Source organism: Cherax quadricarinatus, chromosome 24, assembly GCF_038502225.1.
Source record: "Cherax quadricarinatus isolate ZL_2023a chromosome 24, ASM3850222v1, whole genome shotgun sequence".
Classification (NCBI taxonomy): domain Eukaryota; kingdom Metazoa; phylum Arthropoda; class Malacostraca; order Decapoda; family Parastacidae; genus Cherax; species Cherax quadricarinatus.
This window is the reverse complement of record NC_091315.1, coordinates 37,719,169-37,726,668: the sequence shown is the minus strand read 5'-3', so window position 1 is coordinate 37,726,668 and position 7,500 is coordinate 37,719,169. Positions and strand designations below refer to the sequence as shown.

General features: G+C 39.8%; 1 protein-coding gene and 1 long non-coding RNA gene across 6 annotated transcripts in view; both read right to left on the bottom strand.

Annotated features, from left to right (window-relative positions):
• Positions 1 to 7,500, bottom strand: part of LOC128690888 (ADAMTS-like protein 2) — a 373,672-nt gene that overhangs the window by 179,353 nt on the left and 186,819 nt on the right. The window lies entirely within an intron of this gene.
• On the bottom strand, positions 1,384 to 3,396 carry LOC138853173 (uncharacterized). The gene is made up of 2 exons (XR_011392387.1): positions 2,370 to 3,396; positions 1,384 to 1,701 (listed from the first exon to the last, which is right to left on the bottom strand). It is a non-coding gene; the product is annotated as an uncharacterized lncRNA (long non-coding RNA).

The following is a 7,500-nucleotide window of genomic DNA, read 5'->3' as shown; positions in this document are numbered from 1 at the left end:
TTGTTCTGGAATAAAGGTAACAGTTCTTCCTTACTGGAGGAAAGAACAAACTCGGTGGAGTGGATGACTCCCCCCGGTTGAAAAAAATTAACGCTATAACACGCAATATGAGCAAGGGAGAACGAATCTACTATCTCAACTGCAAGCACAGGAGAAAAGAAATGAACACGGTGAACAATGCTGATATTCAATCTGAGTCGCACACAGTGACACGAGGTATCAGCTATAAAGAAACTACACTTACAAACGTTAACATGTGAAAGTTACTCGAGAAATAACTTCTTACAATGCACTGATTACTGTCAACTAGGATGGGATCACCATCTGAAAACAAGGAACAACAACAGACACTCTAGTGAGAACACTAGCTGTAACAGAGACGTCTTTCTGCAGACAGCATGTCACATCAACAAGAGATGGCATTACTAGTTGCAAGTAATCGTTTTCTGACAAGGCATCCCCTGTGGAGAAACTACTACTCGAACTAGCAGTCATTGCAGGGATAGGCTGTGCACTCAAGGCAGTCTGAGTGTCCCCGGACACTTGAGGCAACGGAACACTATCCTGCAAGTCTGAAGGTATAGGTGGAACACAGATGGGAGTGACAGAATTACTAGTGCCTGACCGCTCGGCTACGTTAATAAGTAATTCACGGATCTATAGGAACTTAATCTGAACTTCACATTTCGCAGCACTTTAACAAATCTCAGATACAAGCTGTGAGAACAAACACATTGCTCAAGGGCTAGGTATTGTCTTTCAGTCAGTAAGGGAATGTTGGTACTGTGGACTGATTCATATTGACTTTGACTGGAATGATACACTAAGTGAACGTTCAAAAGTGACTGGGACATCTTCTCAGTGAAAATACTGAAGGGCATAAGTCAAGAAAAATGGAGAGAATGACACAATAAGCTTAAATGGAAGAAAATGCTTAACTATTCTGCATAAGTAATTAAAAATTGACAAGTTACACAGTAAGCAAAGAACTCACACAAGAATAATATGCAACTTAACAAACACTGAAAATCAAGAGAACTTGTACTTTGCTCAAATCTAATATGCTCAACTTTTACTTTAAATTGAATAAATGGCACAGTGAGTTGTCTTTACTTTCAATGCAACAAGGAAAATACACAATAAAATAATAAAATGGACTCAATAAACTTGTGCAAAAATTAAAACAAACACACAATTCACTGAAATAAAAATTAAAATGACAGACAGAATAAAATACTATGCACAGAACAGAGCATAAGAAACTGCACTGTAATAAACTGTATTGCACAACACTGCATAAAATTTTCTGCAAGAAAAACTTTAATAGCAACACAATATTTGCACAAGAATTATTGCAAAATGAGTCTATGTGCAATAATAAAAATTATAACACACAAGAAAAGAAATATATCAAGGAATGAACACTTTAACTCTTAACTGCACTTAAACAACAAGCAAAAGAACAATTTACTTTAAAAGGAGAACTTAAAAATTGCACTAAGAGTGAATTTGTTCAATAAAATATGAAAAATAATAGGTGCTAAAACACACAACAAAAAGAAATACAACACTTACAGTGATGCAGAGCACAAAACATCAACATAAACTCAGTACTAGAATTTTCTTGCAATGAAACTTGATGTTTTTAAAAAAATTTTGTAAACAGATTTCTTGCTGGAGCTTTAAAAATGGCACTATTGTCTGTGGAAATAAGACAAATTAAACACTGGCTGAATGGAAAAATATGAACACAAGAATGTTCAACACACAGGGAACAAACAAAAATACACAATTGCTAGGAAGAAAAAAAAATAACAGACAACACTGAGTTGTGATGCAGAATATGAGGTGAAAAATTTACTGAGTTAATTCACTGGAATTCTGAAGTTTAAACACAAGTTCTATACTGCTCATATGTTGCACACACAACAAAGGAAACACTAAGTACTTACTTCAAGTGTGTATAAAAAGAAACACAACACAACAGATATAAAATAATGCACGAAAATTAACACTGAATTAAGGAGATTAAAAGAAATTTATGCAATCAGTACATGATAAACACTGAGTCTGATCAAGAGTCACTGAATGTCACTAAGAGAAAAATTCACTGGGAACACAAAAGAAATGTCTCAACACTCGCAAATGTCTCTAAAAAAAAAATATTATAGCTGTAACACTTGAAAAAATGAGATTGATGGATTGTTTATATCGTCTTGCTGCTGTCCTCTGCACAGATGATCGTAGAATTGCGCTTAAATCGGCGAGAGACAACACACAGGAGGCTTTTAAAGATGGCGCGCCACTCTCTAGCTCTTGACCCCCTATGTGGTCCTTAAAATATGGTGCTACAACCCTTAGCAGAGCACCAAAACACTGATGAGGTAGGTGAGTTGTAATGGCCGACTGTAGTTGGGTTTGTGGGTAATGGCTGAGCGAGGCGTCTGAGACCGGCAATGGTGCGACACACGTGATCGTGAGTGGCTGGGCTTATGGGTTGAACGTCGTAAGCCTCACTGAGAAAACCCACACTGCCGCGAAGATAATTCTAAGCCGGCTGGCTTAGAAGAAACCCACGAAATACTACAACACCACAAGGATGACAAGGAGCACTCAGAATGCTTGGAACTTGAATCACAAGCGATGAAGACTAGTCACGTGGCTTGCCTGAGTACTGGGGTAAGACACCTGGGTTAGTTGCTAGCTGGCTTATCTTAACCCTTCACACAGAATAGCTTGATAACTTCACACGATGAGCACAGCAGGGGTGGAAGCTGGCTTGGCAGGCAAAATAATTGGATGGAGTAGGCTAGGCTGGACTGGACTCGGGTGTTCTGACTCCCCCACCACAGACTGGAAGCTGGCTTATTTTGCAAACTCGGGTCAACCCCTCGGGAGTAATGCAAAAAAGCAGGAAACACTAATACAAAGAGACTGACCAGTGAATAATGTAGAAGCTGGTAGAGTAGCTGGCTTGAGGTAGCTGGATGGGGTGAACCTCGGTAGGCCTACTGGTAACACGAAATGGCCGTCTTGCTGGTCGACAACTTTATCTCCAGAAATCGCTGTAATCGTCAGAATTACAGGCTCACCGCTGTCACCATTTATCGTAAGGGTTCTTGAATGGAGATATCACAGGTTGAAAGTAGACACACTTGTAGGATGGTAGATATATTGTCAGACTGAGATGGGAGATGGAGCCACAGTTACCTAGCCTGTTTACGCCTAGACGGTCTGCCGCTGAGTGAGGGCGGGACAAAGGGATCACTGCCCATGTGTATGCCCATGACGTCACTCCAAGCCAAAGGCCTACGAGGGATCTCGTGTCTAAAGCACATGGAGGATACTAATATGCTATGCTATATAATACAGGGAATACAGGGATCAGCAACTATGCTGACACTGAGTGCTATACACCTCTCAGTATATATATCGAGTGACTCGCGGAATCGTAATGACACGATTGGCTAACGCGTCCGTCTGGAGTTTGATGACTCTGATCGCGGGTTCAATCCCCGCTCGTGGTATGGTTTATATATCGTATATTTTACACTCTCAGTAAACGAGTCATTTACACCTCTCAGTGTAAATACCGAGTGATTTACAAGTTTTCATATGACAGGGCTTACGTATTGACACTAATATATGGTTAAAAGACGGGGCCAGGAGCTAAGACATGACGCCTGCAGCCACAAATATACGAGAGCAAGTAAGACTAATACAAACACACACACACACACACACACACACACTCCTCTCCCTGCTCATGGAGCAGGGAGAGGACCCAGTAGCAACCAGTGAAGAGGCGGGGCCAGGAGCTAAGACTCGACTCCTGCAACCAAAAATAGGTGAGTACAAATAGATGAGTACACACACAAACACACACACACACACACACACACACACACACACGATAGCATAACAATTGAAGCAAGATCATTTTTGTGTAAGGCGAGGCAGGAGAGCCTCGGGCGTAATGAAACATTGTGAAAATGACTGATGAACTAAGACAAAAAGAAAAACACGCTAACCAAAAAAAAAAAAGCTACCCCCCCAATGCAGAACAGTGTTTGCTCCTCGAGAGGAAAACACTAGAGGAACGGAGGCTGGGAGGGGAGTGGTACTAGGGGAGGGGAGTGGTACTAGGGTAGGGGAGGGGTATGAACCACCCATTCATTCATGGGGGAAGTCGTAATTAACTGCCTCATTCATAATAAACTGCCTGAGCCCATTGTTGCAAAACACCTCGGTCAGGTCAATTCCTCAATTAATTTTTCAACCAATTCTCCAAGAGCCTTCTTTCTGCTCTCGGGGTCGAACCGTTTCTTTCTGGTTTTTATTGTTCGTGTTAATGTTCGGGGTTAATGATCCTAGTTAGACATGAATAACTAATGTTCGGGGTTAATGATCCTAGTTAGACATGAATAACTAATGTTCGGGGTTAATGATCCTAGTTAGACATGAATAACTAATGTTCGGGGTTAATGATCCTAGTTAGACATGAATAACTAATGTTCTGGATTAATGATCCTAGTTAGACTTGAAGGAATTACTAATGTTCGGGGTTAATGATCCTAGTTAGACATGAATAACTAATGTTTGGGGTTAATGATCCTAGTTAGACATGAATAACTAATGTTCGGGGTTAATGATCCTAGTTAGACATGAATAACTAATGTTCGGGGTTAATGATCCTAGTTAGACATGAATAACTAATGTTCGGGATTAATGATCCTAGTTAGACATGAATAACTAATGTTTGGGGTTAATGATCCTAGTTAGACATGAATAACTAATGTTCGGGATTAATGATCCTAGTTAGACTTGAAGGAATTACTAATGTTCGGGGTTAATGATCCTAGTTAGACTTGAATAACTAATGTTCGGGATTAATGATCCTAGTTAGACTTGAAGGAATTACTAATGTTCGGGGTTAATGATCCTAGTTAGACTTGAATAACTAATGTTCGGGGTTAATGGCCCTAGTTAGACTTGAAGGAAGAACAACGCTGATGCTGCTGACTGGAGACGCAGCATCCACCGCCATTGTTGTGGATGTGAGAGCTAGCAGACGCACTCACGCACAACTTAACTGAACGAGCTAAAGTAATCACCAGAAGAAAACAGGAAGAAGAAAAAGAAAAGGAAGAAAGAATTAAACAAGAAGATATAAAAGATAAGAAGAAAAATGAAGAAAAGGAAGGAAGATGATGATGATGATGATGAAGGTGAAAAAGAAGAAGAAGAAGGAGAAGAAGAAGAAGAAGACAGAAAGAAACATAAGTTGATCCTATATGAAAACAACAGACAACAACAGACAACAACAGACAACAGACAACAACAGACAACAACAGATAACAACAGATAACAACAGACAACAACAGACAACAGTGAACAATAAAGGAGAAACGTCAAAGAATAAAATGCAAAGAACTTACACAGAAAATTCCCATTAACATGAAACGAAACGAGTCAAAAATTTCCTCACATGATGAGAGAAGAAATAAAAAAAAAGAAGAGATGGAGGACGGCACAAAATGTAATAATTAAAAAAATGTCAAAAAAAAAAGGGAAAACAAATGAAAAAAGGAAGGCAGAAGTGGGAAAGAAAATAATAAAAAAAAAGAACTGCAGGTGGAAACAAAGAGAAGCGAGAAAAAAGAGAGCCGTTGGTAGAAACGAAAATATAAAAAAAATAAACACAAACTTTTATTCACATTCGTATTTAAAATCAACTTTTTTTAATTTCTATTTTTCTTCCTTGTGTTCGTCTAATTAATTCCATCCAGTGAGTGATTTTTTATTTCAAACACTTCTCTCTCTCTCTCTCTCTCTCTCTCTCTCTCTCTCTCTCTCTCTCTCTCTCTCTCTCTCTCTCTCTCTCTCCCTCTATCTATCTATCTATCTATCTATCTCCTTTATTTACACAGGATTTTACAAGGTAAGGTTAAGGTTCCTAACTTTATTTACAAGCTAAGAGCTGTTACCTACATCAACTCTCTCTCTCTCTCTCTCTCTCTCTCTCTCTCTCTCTCTCTCTCTCTCTCTCTCTCTCTCTCTCTCTCTCTCTCTCCTCAAGCAAGCAAAAAGCAGCAACTAGCCTAAATGCAAGCACTCAAGGGAAGCATTTTTTCTTCCATCTTGAACATGCAAGCGCTAATCTCCCTCGTGATGAACTTCTGTGTGTGTGTGTGTGTGTGTGTGTGTGTGTGTGTGTGTGTGTGTGTGTGTGTGTGTGTGTGTGTGTGTGTGTGTGTGTGTGTATGTTTTCTTGTCTTTGTCTATATGTATGCTTTTCCGTCTATTTATGTAAGCTTGCCTCCGTATACATGTGCATTCATGCATTTGTATATGTATGTATGGATGGATGCATTTATGTATGGTTGATTGGTTGGATGAATGGCTGCCTGAATGTATGTATGATTGAATGTCTATGTATGTGTGTGTACATGTGTATAGGTGTGTCTATGTATGTTTCCTTGTGTGTCAGTATGTCTTCAGTATTTAATTAGTGAACGAATGGGGGAATGACAAAATTGGAAGATAAGTAAGGAGAGAGAGAGAGAGAGAGAGAGAGAGAGAGAGAGAGAGAGAGAGAATCTTTAACCTGTAAATAGCTTGTCAATAAAGCTAGGGATCCTTAACCTTGTCAAACCCTGTGTAAAAAAAGAGAGAGAGAGAGAGAGAGAGAGAGAGAGAGAGAGAGAGAGAGAGAGAGAGAGAGAGAGAGAGAGAGAGAGAGAGAGACAGACAGACAAGGCCAATATTGTCAAAGTACCACACTTGGATCCACTTCGAGGACAGCGTGAAACAAGCTTTTATGCCACAAGACGGGCAGAAAGCAGCAACTTCACTCTGGCTGTACCCTTCTCCAGAACATCACTCCATCTGAGATCATTTATTCCCAGCATGACTCGAGTATGGAACACATTCGTACAGCATAATGATGTCAACGAGATAAAGTCAGTTGATCAAATGAAAATGCTGGCCCACAGATGGCTCCAACTTCATCCTGTTCCCTACTTACATGTCTCATAACAATAAAAATGCTTTCAAATGAGCTTATGTAGGTAACAGCTCTTAGCTTGCCAATAAAGTTAGGAATCCTTAACCTGTAAATAGCTGTCAATAAAGCTAGGGATCCTTAACCTTGTCAAACCCTGTGTAAAAAAAAGGAGAGAGATAGAGAGAGACGATAGATCAAGCATTCGCAGAAACATGAGGACACAGTTAATGAAATGAAAGACTTGGCAGAGTTGAAAACAAAATGAACAATACAGTCACAAAAAGCAAAAGACTAAACCGGAAGAACAGGTGCGACTGGCTGAGGACATGACATTGTTAACAAAAGATTGACATGAGAGAACAGGGGCTACTGGCTGAGGGCATGACAGTGTTAACAAAAGATTGACATGAGAGAACAGGGGCTACTGGCTGAGGACATGACAGTGTTAACAAAAGATTGACATGAGAGAACAGGGGCTACTGGCTGAGGGCATG